General features: G+C 45.0%; 1 non-coding gene across 1 annotated transcript; it reads right to left on the minus strand.

The window, feature by feature from the left end:
• Window positions 1-16,610: 16,610 nt before the first annotated feature.
• Window positions 16,611-16,682, minus strand: Trnad-guc (transfer RNA aspartic acid (anticodon GUC)). The gene has a single exon. It is a non-coding gene; the product is annotated as a tRNA-Asp (tRNA).
• Between the last annotated feature and the right edge of the window lie 663 nt (window positions 16,683-17,345).

A 17,345-nucleotide genomic window follows, 5' to 3' on the forward strand; every position in this document is an offset into this window, starting at 1 on the left:
TTTCTTTCTTAGAATCATCTTCTGTTCCGTTACTAATTTTTTATACCCAGTTTCCTTTCTCTAAAGGGCACTTTGTTTCTATATTGTTTTTTATTGCTTTATACTAGCTTCAAACAACACCTTAATGTAACTCAAAAGTTGAGGACTCGAAACAACATCCTCCATAAGCGCTGCGGACCTACCGGGGGATCTTCAGCAGCCACCCTAAGATCTTCAGCTCAGGGTTTCGTGTACTCTGTTGCTGAGTATTGTGCACTTGTTTGGATGAACAGTCATCATACAAGGCTTATTGATACCCACGTGAACACGACAATGAGTATAGTTACTCCAGTTTATTGGCTTCGACTGTTAACCAATGTAATGCCTCCTGGTCTACGCAGATATACTGCCCTTATGAGAGAATTCCACAAGATCTCCAGGAATTCTAACCTACCCATGCATAGCGACCTGCCACTTTTAAATCGTAAGAGACTGAAATCACACCATCCAACGCTGTGCGATGCTGCTGATATGGTTGCTAAGGATTTCAAACCCCTTGAAGAATGGAAAGGTCGGCGGGAAGCAGTGACAGATGTGCACCTGCATAACATCTTCTCAGGTGCTAAACTTCCAAGTGGATTCGACCTACCACGCAAGACCTGGACTACCCTCAACAGAAGCCGTACCGGCCACGGCCGATGCAGGGATGCTCTCTTAAGTGGAAGAAGCTGCCTGACCCAGCCTGTGACTGCGGGGCTCCATACCAGTCCGTTCACCACAATGTCAGTGAGTGCAGGATTCGAGATGCAGTGCGCTGGATTGTGGATTGAAGGACTGGATATTCACATCAGTTGTAAAGACGAACTTAAGTTTCTTATTAGCCATACGCTAAATAAAACAATAAAAAATAAAATAGCTTTATGCTTATCAGGGCTTTTTACTTTTAGTGTGTTGCTTTTGTAAAAAGGTTCCAATATTTCGGGTGTAACTTCCTTTTGCCTAATACGTAGGAGGGTCATGCTACGTTGGGATAGGGGAAGGAAGTGTTTGCAGCATACTGAAAGTGTTGGCGTTAACAAAGGTTTGTGCCAGGTGGGTTCCCAGGATGCTGACAGTGGCTCACAAAGAAACAAGAAAAACGGTATGCAGCGATCTTTTGGAACAGTACGATAATGGCGGGGATGTATTTCTTGGAAGAATTGTGACAGGTGATGAAACATGGCTCCATCATTTTTCACCAGAGACGAAGAGGCAATCAATGGAGTGGCATCATGCAAATTCATCCAAGGAAAAAAAATTCAAAACCACACCTTCTGCTGGAAAAGTTATGGTGTTTTTCGATTCCGAACGACTCTTGCTTGTGGACATAATGCCAAGTGGAACCACCATAAATTCTGTTGCATATGTGATGACACTGAAGAAACTTCGAGCTCGACTGAGTCGTGTTCGACCACATCGGCACAAGCAGGATGTTTTGCTGCTACACGACAATGCTCAGCCACACGTCAGTCAAAAAGCTACGGAAGCGATCACAAAACTCGGATGGACAGCACTGACCTTACAGTCCTGACCTGGCTCAATCTTATTATCATCTCTTTGGGAAACTGAAAGACGCTCTTCGTGGAACTAAGTTTGAAGATCATGACTCCCATGTGAATACTGCCAAACAGTGGCTCCAACAGGTTGGTCCAGAATTTCACAGTGCGGGTATACAGGCGCTGCTTCCAAGATGGCGTAAGGCAGTTGAGAGGGATGGAAATTGTGTGGAGAAATGAAAATATTGTTCCTATAGGATGTATCTACACACTGTAAAACTTTCAAACGTGTAGAATGTAAAAAAAAAAAAAAAATAGTGTGCATTTCTTTTGGAGTGACCCACGTATGGGACTGAATTTGTTATATGTGGCTTGGTAACATTCCAACTGCTTTCTTCAAAATCAAATGGTTCAAATGGTTCCGAGAACTATGGGACTTAACATCTAAGGTCATCAGTCCCCTAGAACTTAGAACTACTTAAACCTAACTAACCTAAGGACATCACACAAATTCATGCCCGAGGCAGGACTCGAACCTACGACAACTGCTTTCTTCTCTGTCTTGTATGTAATTAGTGTTAAAATACCACTGAAGACTGCACACGGCTGCACAGTTGTGAATTCCGAAGAAGTGCCTTTCTTTGTTAATCTCAAACCTGTTTTATCAGTGTTGAATCTCCTATGCATCTTCCTCAGCCTCTTCATTAATTGTGAAATTTGGAACCCATTTAAGTAGGAACGATGTCATCATCCACAGTGGAGACTGCGAAAGATAATTAAATTCCTCGCAAGTTATAAACTTCCTCTTCAAAACACATAGGCAGTCATGGCGGTATGGAAATTGTGGGGCGAGCTATTTATGACCTGCTCCCCGGCGGTTAAACACCGGGAAGGGGGGGTGGGAGGAGGAGGAGGAGGAGGAGGGGGGGGGTTTACTCACAAAGGGTGGAGTTAATGTGCGTGTTGCGCTCTTTACCCCGAAGGCGGTTCGCGGCAGCTCTTCGCGCTAGTCTGTTCTGTACAGTCCACTTCATATCTGTGTATGTTGCAGCAAATTATACAGGGTGGTCCATTGATAGTGACTGCGCCAAATATCTCACGAAATAAGCGTCAAAAGAAAAAACTACAAAGAACGAAACTCTTCTAGCTTGAAGGGGGAAACCAGATGGCACTATGGTTGGCCCACTAGATGGCGCTGCCATAGGTCAAACGAATATCAACTGCGTTTTTTTTTTTTTTAAGAGGAACCCCCATTTTTATTAGATATTCGTGTAGTACGTTAAGAAATATGAGTGTTTTAGTTGGACCACTTTTTTGCTTTGTGATAGATGGCGCTGTAATAGTCACAAACATATGGCTCACAATTTTAGACCAAGGGTTGGTAACAGGTAGGTTTTTTAAATTAAAATACGGAACGTAGGTACGTTTGAACATTTTATTTCGGTTGTTCCAATGAGATACATGTACCGTACCTTTGTGAACTTGTCATTTCTGAGAAGGCATGCTGTTACAGCGTGATTACCTGTAAATGCCACATTAATGCAATAAATGCTCAAAATGATGTCCGTCAACCTCAATGCGTTTGGCAATACGTGTAACGACATTCCTCTCAACAGCGAGTAGTTCGCTTCGCCTTCCGTAATGTTAGCACATGCGTTGACAATGCGCTGACGCATGTTGTCAGGCGTTGTCGGTGGATCACGATAGCAAATATCCTTCAACTTTCCCCGCAGAAAGAAATCCGGGGACGTCAGATCCGGTGAACTTGCGGCCATGGTATGGTGCTTCGACGACCAATCTGCCTGTCATGAAATATGCTCTTCAACACCGCATCAACCGCACGCGAGCTATGTGCCGGACATCCATCATGTTGGAAGTACATCGCCATTTTGTCATGCAGTGAAACATCTTGTAGTAACATCGGTAGAACATTACGTAGGAAATCAGCATAGATTGCACCATTAAGATTTCCGTCGATAAAATGGGAGCCAATTATCTTTCCTCCCGTAATGCCGCACCATACACTAACCCGCGAAGATCGCTGATGTTCCACTTGTCGCAGCCATCGTGGATTTTCCGTTGCCCAATAGTGCATATTATGCCGGTTTACGTTACCGCTGTTTGTGAATAACGCTTCGTCGCTAAATAGGACGCGTGCAAAAAATGTGTCATCGTCCCGTAATTTCTGTTGTGCCCAGTGGCAGAACTGTACACGACGTTCAAAGTCTTCGCCATTCAATTCCTCGTACATAGAAATATGGTACGGGTGCAATCGATGTTGATGTAGCATTCCCAACATCGACGTTGTTGAGATTCCCGATTCTCGCGCAATTTGTCTGCTACTGATGTGCGGATTAGCCGCGACAGCAGCTAAAACACCTACTTGGGCATCATCATTTGTTGCAGGTCGTGGTTGACGTTTCACATGTGGCTGAACACTTCCAGTTTCCTTAAATAACGTAACTATCCGGCGAACGGTCCGGACACTTGGATGATGTTGTCCAGGATACCGAGCAGCATACATAGCATACGCCCGTTGGGCATTTTGATCACAATAGCTGTACATCAACACGATGTCGACCTTTTCCGCAATTGGTAAACGGTCCATTTTAACACGGTAAGGTATCACGAAGCAAATACCGTCCGCACTGGCGGAATGTTACGTGATACCACGTACTTATACGTTTGTGACTATTACAGCGCCATCCATCACAAAGCGAAAAAAGAGGTCCAACTAAAACATTCATATTTCTTGACGTAGTAGACGAATATGTAATAAAAAATGGGCGTTCCTATTAAAAAAAAAACGCAGTTGATACTCGTTTGAGCTATGGCAGCGCCATCTAGCGGGCCAACCATAGCGCCATCTGGTTTCCCCCTTCAAGCTAGACAAGTCTCGTTCTTCGTAGTTTTTTCGTTTGATGCTTATTTCGTGAGATATTTGACCCGGTCACGATCAATGGACCACCCTGTAGAAATGGATTACGAAGTTCAGAACTGTAATAAACACTGCCTTTTTATGCATCATTCGCGGAGGTTCTGAACTATCCGTCATCATCATTGGTACAGAAATGAAAATGAAAGCTCTCCTGTGAACGGCTTTGTCCCTTTTTCCTCCGCGCTCGAGTGATTCCGGTGAGGAGGAGGTGCAGGTAAGTAACGGTGGGGAAGGAGCGGCCGCTCGGTGCCGGATCACTGGAGGCAGCGCTCACAAAAGGCCGCGTGCCTGGGTCTGGAGCGCGCCGCTGTCCTTTGTTGCTTGGCTGCGGCCCGCTGAGGTGCTGCAGCGGCAGCGGCTTCTTAGCCGAGGACGCGGCGGGAAAAGAATCCCGGAGGGTCTGGCGCAGCACACACGGTGCCCCGCTCCAGGGACCGAGCTTTTCCTTTTTCTCTCTGTTGTCGCCGTCCGTTCCGAGGACGCAACGGCTCCCGAGACGCAGGCCCGCTCCCTTTGTGGGAGGAACAGCTGTTGGGGGCCAGCTGCCGGCAAGGCATTGTACACCGCCCCCGCCTCCTCCGCCCGCGCCTTTGCGGCGACCTTGAAGTAGTCGCCGGCAGCCGTGCAGCGGCTCTCCCGCCAAAAGTTTCCCGCGCTCCGGCGAGAAGGGAAAAGCCGGTTCTCGGGGCGCAGCACCTTTTTGCCGGCGTCCGAAACTGGTTGGCGCACGTATTTGGCTCGACACTGGCGACCGCGCCATTCACAAGGCTTCCCGCCTTGGAAATATAGCGTGGCGCGCACGAGGCTTCACTTTGCTGACGAAGCGAGAGTCATGATCGAGCCCAGTAAAGATACACCTTCGAAAGTAACGATAAATGAATTATTTTACAAATAGTTTCTTCTTTCTCTTGATGTTCAATTCATGGAGGAGACTTAAGCGTGATGCGTCTTCACTGAAGCCTGTGTTCCTCTGTTGTCGTTCATATCTCTTTTCCCTTGGTTTGTAATTCATTGAGGGGCGATGGCAACGGGCGGCGGGGGGGGGGGGGGGAGCCTATAGCCCCCCCTCCCCCAATGGAGTATCATATTACACTGAACTTAAAATGGGCGTCTTATTATTTATTAATATACATTGGATATATATTAATATACGAGTACCACTTACAATAAGTAAGAAAGCTAAATATGCCGTGTATGCTTACTAACACTTACCGTAAATTGCTGACGCCAGACAATAACTTCGAAAACGTGGGTCAGATCGTATTATTTTCCCGGGCACACACATTTTGTAGATATAGAAGCAGTGGTGCAAACGCCCAAGATTTTCGCACCATATTACCACTTGAAAGCCTTATTCCTGCATACTGTTTAAAATACAGTGAGGATGAAGCGATCCACGCATCAGAGGAATAGCCGTCGAAGTGGCCTAGCGGTTCTAGGGGCTACAGTCTGGAACCGACCTACGGCTACGGTCGCAGGTTCGAATCCTACCTCGGGCATGGATGTGTGTGATGTCCTTAGATCAGTTAGGTTTAAGTAGTTCTAAGTTCTAGGCGACTGATGACTTCAGAAGTTAAGTCGCATAGTGCTCAGAGCCATTTGAACGAAGCCATCCGATGAATATGAACAGTTTTCGGGGAGTTCTTCGCTTTTAATGAAAGGAGAGCTGAAACTATGGAAGAATAAGTGGATTGATGAAAGTAAAAGACCTGAAACAGCAACTGAAGCTTTAAAGAACATTGACAAGCAGTTTTTCGCAAATGTATATGTTTTTCTTCAAATATTTGGGACTATCCCTGTCACCATAAGGCTTCCTGAAAGAAGCTTCTCTACTTCGATACAAATAAACGCTTATTTGCCACTGGACCCGCATTCGGGAGGACGACGGTACAATCTCGCGTCCGGCCATCCTGTTTTAGGTTTTCCGTGACTTCCCTAAATCGCTTCAGGTAAATGCCGTGATGGTTCCTTTGAAATGGTACGGTCGACTTCCTTCTCCATCCTTCCCTAACCCGATCGGACCGATGACCTCGCTGTTTGGTCCCCTCCCCCCAAAACCAACCACCACGCTTATTTGCGTAGCACAGTGGGGCAGGTGAGACTAAATAGATTGGCTCTTGCAAATATCCATAAAGAAAGAAATATGGACATTGAAAATATCATTGATATATTCAGTAAAAAGAAACAGAGACGAATGAGCATCACAAATTGGGGAGAAGACGGAAATTTCCTATGAATGTTGTTACAGAATTTTTTTTATATTCATGTCGATTTAAAATTTTTACATTCATACGAGGTGCATTCAAGTTCTAAGGCCTCCGATTATTTGTATCCGGACTGGAAACAGATAGAAACATGCGCATTGTTTTAAAATGAGGCCGCGTTCATTGTCAATACGTCCCAGAGATGGCAGCACCTTACGGCAGATGGAATTTTACCGCCAGCGGCGAGAATGAGAACTGTTTTAAATACTTAAAATGGCGACGTTTTCCTTACTTGAACAGCGTGCAATCATTCGTTTACTGAATTTGCGTGGTGTGAAACCAATTGAAATTCATCGACAGTTGAAGGAGACATGTGGTGATGGAGTTATGGGTGTGTCGAAAGTGCGTTCGTGGGTGCGACAGTTTAATGAAGGCAGAACGTGTGACAACAAACCGAAACAACCTCGGGCTTGCACAAGCCGGTCTGACGACATGATCGAGAAAGTGGAGAGAATTGTTTTGGGGGATCGCCGAATGACTGCTGAACAGATCGCCTACAGAGTTGGCATTTCTGTGGGTTCTGAGCACACAATCCTTCATGACGACCTGAAAATGCGAAAAGTGTCATCCAGGTGGGTGCCACGAATGCTGACAGACGACCACATGGTTGCCCGTGTGGCATGTTGCCAAGCAATGTTGACGCGTGATGACAGCATGAATGGGACTTACTTTTCGTCGGTTGTGACAATGGATGAGACGTGGATGCCATTTTTCAATCCAGAAACAAAGCGCCAGTCAGCTCAATGGAAGCACACAGATTCACCGCCACCAAAAAAATTTCAGGTAACCGCCAGTGCTGAAAAAATGATGGTGTCCATGTTCTGGGACAGCGAGGGCGTAATCCTTACCCATTGCGTTCCAAAGGGCACTGCGGTAACAGGTGCATCTTACGAAAATGTTTTGAAGAACAAATTCCTTCCTGCACTGCAACAAAAACGTCCGGGAAGGGCTGTGCGTGTGCTGTTTCATCGAGACAACGCACCCGCACATCGAGCTAACGTTACGCAACAGTTTCTTCGTGATAACAACTTTGAAGTGATTCCTCATGCTCCCTACTCACCTGACCTGGCTCCTAGTGACTTTTGGCTTTTTCCAACAATGAAAGACACTCTCCGTGGCCGCACATTCACCAGCCGTGCTGCTATTGCCTCAGCGATTTTCCAGTGGTCAAAACAGACTGCTAAAGAAGCCTTCGCCGCTGCCATGGAATCATGGCGTCAGGAGGGCGATTACGTCGAGAAGTAACGCCAGTTTCATCCATTTCGGGTGAGCAGTTAATTAGAAAAAAAATCGGAGGCCTTAGAACTTGAATGCACCTCGTATCACCTTCTGTATCCAGAAAATTAATGAAAACTCATTTGTTGTAAGTTGACATTTTTATGCTTTCTGTAATTTATAAAATCTCCCATGTTAAAATAAGTTTTTTTTTACCCTGAACTCCTAAACAGTTACCAAAAACTACTTTAAGCAACACGAAATTTCACCAGTTTGTCGGTGGAGGACCCCAACTCTCCTTCTGCTAAGCGATATTCCATTCCCCTAACGCCCCATCCCCCCCCCCATCTGTTAGCCCCCCTCCCCTTGACCGACTGCTATAATCGCCCTTGAATTGATTAGGGACGTGTCTTCCGGGCTGTATGTCCGCAGCCGAAGTGACTTTTCCGCTCCTGATGTTTTCTCCAGAGTTGCGCTGGACATCGCAGCTATACTCCTGGCGACGCTGTCTTATCGGCTCTCGCCTCCGAAGATGCCCAGCGCAGTTCTGAACGAAACGTCAGGAACCGAAATTTTTTCTTCGGCCACGGCCATACAGAAAGGAAGAGTCATCAGCAAGTATGACATCTGGTCGTGAATGTCTTCATTGTAAACTGAGGTGACCAAAGTCATGGTTCAAATGGCTCTGAGCACTATGCGACTTAACTTCTGAGGTCATCAGTCGCCTAGAACTTAGAACTACTTAAACCTAACTAACCTAAGGACATGACACACAGCCATGCCCGAGACAGGATTGGAACCTGCGACCGTAGCGGTCGCTCGGTTCCAGACTGTAGCGCCTAGAACTGCTCGGCCACTCAGGCCTGCAAAGTCGTGGGATAGCGATATGCACGCACAGAGACGGCGGTAGTATCGAGTGCAGAAGGCATAAAAGGGCAGTGCGTTGGCGGAGCTGTTGTCGTGTGAAAAGGTTTCCAACTCGATTATGGCCGCAGGACGGCAGTTACAGATTTTTGAACTCGGAATGGTAGTTACAGCTAGACGCACGGGACATCCCATTTCTGAAATCGTTAGCGAATTCAATATTCCGAGATCCGCAGTGTCAAGAGTGTGCCGAAAATACGAATTCCAGCCATTACCTCTCACCACGAACAACGCAGTGGCTGACAGTCTTCACTTAACGAGCGAGAATAGCGGCGGTTGCGTGGAGTTGTCAGTGCTAACAGACAAGCAACACTGTGTGAAAGAGTGTGGGACGCACCACGAACGTACCCGTTTGGACAGTGGAACGAAATTCGGCGTTAATGGGCTGTGGCAGCAACGACCGGCGCGAGTGCCTGGGCTAACAGGGCGACATCGCCTGCAGTGCCTCTCCTGGGCTCGTGACCGTATCGGTTGGACCCTAGACGACTGGGAAACCGTGGCCTGGTCAGATGAGTCTCGGATTCACTTGCTAAGAGCTGAGGGTAGGAGTCGAGTGTGGCGCGCACCCCACGAAGCCACGTAGCCAAGTCGCCAACAAGACAGTGTGGAGGTACGTGGTGGCTCTACAGTGGTATGGGCTGTCTTTACAGCGACTGGATTGGGTCGTCGTACAGATGTACAGAACTATACACCTATATCTCTAACGTCGATCAGTTGCAGAATTTTGGAACACGTTTTATGTTCGAGTATAATGACTTTTCTGGAGACTAGAAATCTACTCTTTAGGAATCAGCATGGGTTTCGAAAAAGACGGTCGTGTGAAACCCAGCTCGCGCTATTCGTCCACGAGACTCAGAGGGCCATAGACATGGGTTCCCAGGTAGATGCCGTGTTTCTTGACGTCCGCAAGGCGTTCGATACGGTTCCCCACAGTCGTTTAATGAACAACGTAAGAGCATATGGACTATCAGACCAATTGTGTGATTGGATTGAACAGTTCCTAGGTAACAGAACGCAGCATGTCAATCTAAATGGAGAGAAGTCTTCCGAAGTAAGAGTGATTTCAGGTGTGCGGCAGCGGAGTGTCGCAGTTGCTATTCACAATATACATAAATGACCTTGTGGATGACATCGGAAGTTCACTGAGGCTTTTTGCGGATGATGCTGTGGTATATCGAGAGGTTGTAACAATGCAAAATTGTACTGAAATGCAGGAGGATCTGCAGCGAATTGACACATGGTGCAGGGAATGGCAATTGAATCTCAATGTAGACAAGTGTAATGTGCTGCGGATACATAGATCCCTATCATTTAGCTACAATATAGCATCTCAGCAACTGGAAGCAGTTAATTCCATAAATTATCTGGGGGTACGCGTTAGGAGTGATTTAAAATGGAAAGATCATATAAAGTTGATCGTCGGTAAAGCAGATGCCAGACTGAGATTCATTGGAAGAATCCTAAGGAAATCCAATCCGAAAACAAAGGAAGTAGGTTACAGTACACTTGTTCGCCCACTGCTTGAATATTGCTCACCAGTGTGGGATCCGTACCAAATAGGGTTGATGGAAGAGACAGAGAAGATCCAACGGAGAGCAGCACGCTTCGTTAAAGGATCATTTAGTAATCGCGGAAGTGTTACGGAGGTGATAGATAAACTCCAGTGGAAGACTGCAGGAGAGACGCTCAGTAGCTCGGTACGGGCTTTTGTTGAAGTTTCGAGAACATACTTTCACCGAGGGGTCAAGCAGTATATTGTTCGCTCCTACGTATATCTCGCGAAGAGACAATGAGGATAAAATCAGAGAGATTAGAGCCCAGAGAGGCATACCGACAATCTTTCTTTCCACGAACAATACGAGACTGGAATAGAAGGGAGAACCGATAGAGGTAGTCAAATTACCCTCCGCCACACACCGTGAGGTGGCTTACGGAGTATGGATGTAGATGTAGGTAAATGTAGATGCGATTTCTTAGCAGCTGTGCTAGCGTACCCCAGTCTCACGTCCACGAAAGCGAAAGCCGTGGACCCTTGGATAGTGTAGCTAACTGGTGGTGGTGGGGGTGTTAAAGGGAGCCTAAAACTGGAGCTTTGCGCCTATGGGTGAAAACCCTGACGAGAAACCAGGCAGTTCATGTCGCCCAGAGATGTCAGCCGCCCACTACATTGATCTACCCTTATAGGAAAGGAAATTCAATATGTTCACAGATCGTTTTAGAATGGAGTTCTGTATGCAGTCCAGCAGTCAGGAATAAAGGTTCATTCATTCAGATACATAACGTTCCGCAACAAGTATCAATCTACGAGTATTTGTAACCCTTCCGTGTATGCATCGAAGCACCCACTCCTCATCTTATTAGTCTATGCGCTAAGGAAGGCCGATGCAACGTGGCCGACACATTGCTTATTTTAGTGTTTCAAGTGTCTTATAGATCATCTGATCAAAAGTATCCGGACACCTATTAGTGGACATTAGTATTAGATGTGTCCACGCTTCGGCTTTTTGACGGCTTGAACTCTCGTACGGACACTTTCAGGGAGGTATTACCATGGGGGAACACGAATGGCAGCCAATTGTCCTCAAGACCCCAAACCAGAGAAGGTAGTTGTGTTGTACGCTGCGTTGTAGAGCGAAGTCGGCGTTCTGACTCATCCCAAAGGTATTCCGTTGCATTCAGGTCGGTACTCTGGGCAGGGCAGCGCGTTTTAGGAACGTTATTTTCCACAAACGATTGTTTCAGAGATTCTTCTTTATGACGAGATGCATTGTCATGGTGAAACAAACAGTCGTCTGTGAAATGTACGCAATGCACAATGATGTAAAGTGCATCCTTCCGCATTTCGAGTGTTCTTAAACACAATAACGTGGCCACAACTGAATAACTAAAACAGCCCCCATACCGCTGCACCATCTCTTTCATACTTCACTGTCGAATGTCTGCCTGCGCGACCGCTACGGTCGCAGGTTCAAATCCTGCCTCGGGCCTGGATGTATGTGATGTCTTTAGGTTAGTTAGGTTTAAGTAGTTCTAAGTTCTAGGAGACTGATGACCTCAGATCGTAAGTCCCAGAGTGCTCAGAGCCATTTGAACCATCAGGTGACATCCGGCGAGTGGTCCACGTTCGAAGTCGGTGGGCCTTCCTCACCGACCCACTCTCTTGTTACTCCTTCTCTACTGACAACGTAGTACTTACCGCCTCCTTGGCGGATTCAAATGGCTCTAGACACTATGGGACTTAACATCTCAGGTCATCAGTCCCTTACAGTTAGAACTACTTAAACCTAACTAACCTAAAGACATCACACACATCCATGCCCGAGGCAGGACTCGAACCTGCGACCATACAGCCACATGGTTCCGGTCTGAAGCGCCTAGAACCGCTCGGTCACAGCGGCCAGCCCCTGGCGGATTCGCCTTTCGTGACATGTACTGGTGAATACCACGTAGGACTGTCCGGGTACTTTTGATGAAACACTCTTAAGATGACTCGGGAATACACCAAAAGTATTCTAGTGAGACAGTTCACTGAGTTCTGTACAAGACAACCTGCATTCACAAGACTCTTTGGGATAGATATTGGTTATGTAATACAGTTGCCGGACGGTTTACTTTTTTTCGAACTTAGCATCTTTAAGTATCTTCAATTATTATCTAATTAATTTTACATAGGTACTTCAACTTCTTACATTTATGCGATGTAAATGTTTGACACAAGAATAACATAAATACACACATCAAACAAAATTTTGCATCACTCTAGTTCCCAGGACTCCTGAAGATAGACGTTGACTGTGGATCACAGACATAGTCCCTTTAGCTGTTCAGAGGTGTCACTTAACCCGCCCGAAGATGTAAACAACCGTGCATGAGCAGCGCCTATTAGATGTAGGGGGTCCGACAGCCGATCAGAGATGTTCAAATGTGTGTGAAATCTTATGGGACTTAGCTGCTAAGGTCATCAGTCCCTAAGCTTACACACTACTTAACCGAAATTATCCTAAGGACAAACACACACACCCATGCCCGAGGGAGGACTCGAACCTCCGCCGGGATCAAAGCCAGTAACAGTTGTTTCGCCCCACACAGAATGTCAGGTGGAGAAATGTGCACACGTGAATGCAAAACGGTTAGTCTATACTGACAGACGTAGCTCTGTTAATGGTGGAGCTACAGCTATGCAGAAAACGTCAGGCCGTAAAGTTTGTGATGTGTTTGTGGGAAGATTCTTGGTCGCAGAGATAAAGCAAGCAACACACTAATATTAAGGTACCAGCCTTAAAAATACAGGGTGTTTATAAATGAATGTCGGGGTTTTGACGCTTTATAATATTTATTACATTAAACTTACAGTTATAAATGATATGTCAAATGAAAGAGCAAGTCAGTTGCGTTTGGCACCAGTGCGCACGCACAGCGCGCAATGTTTCCGCCTCAATCCGCTACATTGGTTGAACTTCACTGTACCGAAGCGCTGGATAAGCCGCAAGGGGCAATGGCACGGCTTGCTTTGCATGGCCTCCACGTTCATTCGACCCAACGCCATGCGATTTTTTCCTTGGGGCTTCATCAAGGATCGTGTGTACATGCCTCCGCTACCAGCAGACCTCCCTGAATTAAGAAACCGGATTGAAGCAGCTGTTGCTACAATCACTGAAGACACACTTATCAAAGTTTGGGAAGAACTCGGCTATAGACTTGATGTGTGCCGTGTGACAAATGGTGCTCACATTGAACATTTATAAGGTTCTTGGTAAAACTGTTTGAGTTGCTCTTTTATTTGACGTATCATTTATAACTGTAAGTTTAATATAATAAATATTATAAAGCGTTAAAACCCCGATATTCGTTTATAAACACCCTGTATCTGCACTTACAGCCGTTACATACTGTACACAGGTTGACGCAGCTGACCCTAACTATCAATGTCATGCAACACTGCACCGCCTTCACAACTACCACACGCGAGATTTTTATATTCTTTCGCTCGCTGCGTGGAAAAAGTGAACAATACTTTTTTGTATTATTAAATAAAAAGTGACAAGTGACCTTCAGACGCGATTTCTTGAATAACACGAAAACCGTGGACTCCAGCGAAAACATATCCTAGTATTAAATTTTAACCACATTAAATTCCTACGAAAAGGTCTTGTTAATTTTTTCTGTAGGAGTTATAGTTTGCACATAGCACACGAGAGAATATGAAAATTTCGCCTGTGGTTTTTTAGGTGTTGCGGGGTGCATAAAAGCAATAGGTAGGAGCAGAGGATTCACTCTGTATGTATAATCAAAAAATGTATACCTAGATTTTTATCAGTGTGGCTGGAAATGTGGAAATTAAAAAGCTTCTCATTTTAGTTTACGTTTTTCAACTCAGTTGTTGACGGACCAACTTCAGATTCATAGATTTGCCCTTCTCCAGCATCACTCACAGTTTATATCACCACAGGCACGTACGCTGATGGTCCTACTAAGAAAAGACGAACATACGGCCGCTAAGCTGAATAAAAAACTGAGTGCAGCGTAGCCCGTTCGAGACGGGGGAAACGCTAACGAAAAGAAGAAATAAAGGAAAGAAATATAACGGCCCTTCCACAACGACATTATTAGAGACGGAGCATAAGCTCGGATTGTTGTCATAAGGCAGGGAAAGGATCTCGGCCATGCCCTCTCAAAGGAAATATCCCGAAATTTGCCTAGAGCGGCTTTAAGAAATCATGAGAAAACCTAAATCTGGACTGACGTAGACGAACTTAAACTTTCGTCGTCTTGAAGGCGAGTCCAGTGAGTTAACCTCTGCACCACCTCGGTCGCTGAAAATAAGAAAAAAGGATGCAAACGTTTGAGTAGAACGGAACGAAATTAGAAAAAAAAAACACTTACAGAATACAAACTGTGTCTCAGAAAACCGGTTAGCAGTCATCATCATTATCATCTGCCATTGGACAATCACTTCTGAAGAAAGGACTTTTCCGAGCATCGGTTTTTAAATTCTAGGTTCCCGATGAGTGGCCGGGTAAGTCAGCTTGAAGCGCCGAGTCCAGTTCATGTAAATAATTAACCGTATTAATCCACGTGTGCATTTGTGTTATAGAAAGAGGATTCCAGCCACCCTTAAGAACGTCATCTCCTTTCCTTCCTGGCGGTACAAGACTCCACAGTCCTGTAATTGCAATCAATTTGCACATGGAAGCACATGTAGGCCCTACAGCTTCCCGATTTTTGCTTCTCGTGATTTTTATCTTCATAGTAACAGGTCCGGTTATTGGATTACGTTTCTCAAACACTGTATTCATGATATATTTTATGTTTCTTCTATTACACTTTAGTCATATTTATTACGTTAACTACGGTTACTTTTGCCATAGGGCCTCATTCCCAGCACTATTCGCCCGAATGCTCTGCCGGTTATTGTTTATTGACCGCTTCTTCCTCTTCAAGGGGTTGGTTTCTGTGGCTACGAACACTGACGACGTCTACTTGTGCTTATCTGTGTGACACTACTGTAATTTTATTTAGATTTACTTAATTGTCTGCCCTTAATTAATTTTTAGAATATATAGATTACAACGATGCTTCGCTTTCTATGCAGAACCACCTGAGGATGCTGCTTTAACGCAGCTGTTTGTGATTTTATCCGTGTTCATTTTACCGTTTATTTAGTTTATCACCAAGACTTCACCACACTTTTATTCTTTCTTTTTGGTCCCCTCGATGTTCATCCAGCCGCTGTCTTCCACTGCAGCCACTAAACACTAATCGTGTTCACCGAAAAGACAAATTTTCCAGTACGAAATGTACAGTATGCAGAGTATGTGTGTAGATTTACACGTAAAAATAGAAAATCAAATAATTTTTGGTCCACGCCTGTTGTGTTGTATATTTTCTGTTTCTATACTAATCTATCAGACCCAGCGGAACATACTGTTTTGCAAAATAACAGCGTCCTAGCGCCTGCCCTGCAAGTAGCTTACTTGTACCTCAAAATTACTTTTGTATTCGAAACGGATGCAACTGGATCCAGAGACTTAACCAAGTTCCGTACTTTTAAGTAAAAATAAGTAAGTTGCAGGAATAGCGTCAGGATGTTATTAGCCGCTTAATATTTTCTTATTGCACTGTGCCTAACATACGAGAAACATTAATTTTCAATATGCCTATGATAAATTTCCGACCAAATGCGAAGTATTTTTTTTCCGAAATGGCTGAAATGAATTATCTGTTAGACTTATTGGCGAAACAGGCACTGAGAGAGTTTAGTTTTCACAAAAGCCACACCACGTCGCAACCTACTGAGTCCTTAAATTTCATGCATTTAACCCGTATTACAAGCCTTGACTGTACAATCGATCTCAGCAGTTTAGTTTCTTTCATCCACGTACGCCTGCCATTTACACTGCCGCCTTATGCTTACTTAGCTTTCATTATCAGTTATTTTGGATGTGATTCAATGTTTTGGGATTTGGTATCTGTTCTTATAATAAACATCTACGTTGTTTGAGAGCAAACAGTTAGAAAGAACCCGGGCCAAGTTATTGCGTAATTGGATAGTTGATGACTAGAAAACTACTTTGAAAAGTGAGGAGAAAAAAATGTTTGGTAGCTTAGGTGACTTGCACGGAGAAGGTTTTCGTGGTCAATTATACATTTTACGCTTGAAGATACGTATGTTGAAGGAGCACGGAAGCATCAGATGCAGAGGTGGAACGAAGATACATACAGACAGAGGTTTGTTCACTACGCAACAAAAAATTTCTCCCCGGCCGGGAATCGAACCCGGGTCTCCCGCGTGACAGGCGGGGATACTAACCCCTATATTACCGAAGACTTCAAACAATTTTTGTGATGCTCACAGTGTCAGCATTAAAGAATACAGAGCATGAGGCACTGCGCGTCGTTATTGCATTATTTGGCGCCATTGTCAAAATATGGTGGCGTTTCTCTAAAGTAATATATGTGATATCGCATTATATACAAAATTTTCACATTGTGTTTTCATCACTAGAGCTCAGATACTGATGCTGATGCTGGGCGCGAGAGACATATGAGGAAAGGGTGTTTTTTTTTTTTTTTCCAACAGAAGCAAGAGTACAGGGAATCGCAAAAATAAATCAGAGAATATACAAAATAAGTTACTTCAGGTAAAAATGACTGACTGTAAGGGCATGGAAGATTACATCATGGATGACCAAAATGGACGACCTCAAGAGCACTTGGGGTTGCTGGAAATACGAGCGGCTTTCAATAAGTAATGCAACACTTTTTTTCTGAAATCAGGTTGGTTTTATTCAAGATTACAATACACCATATTAGTCCCCACTCTTTTGGATACAAAATACTTGTGTGAGGCCTTGCGATGTCATTGGGAAGGAGAAGTTCGTTTGCGATTTTGTGGCGACGAACACGCTGAAGTCGCTTCTTCAGTTTCCTGAGGTCAGCGCAGTACACTTCAGAGTTGACGGTTGCACCATGAAGGAACGCATGCTAGCA

The sequence above is a fragment of the Schistocerca nitens genome, chromosome 10 (genome assembly GCF_023898315.1).
Source record: "Schistocerca nitens isolate TAMUIC-IGC-003100 chromosome 10, iqSchNite1.1, whole genome shotgun sequence".
NCBI classification, from domain to species: domain Eukaryota; kingdom Metazoa; phylum Arthropoda; class Insecta; order Orthoptera; family Acrididae; genus Schistocerca; species Schistocerca nitens.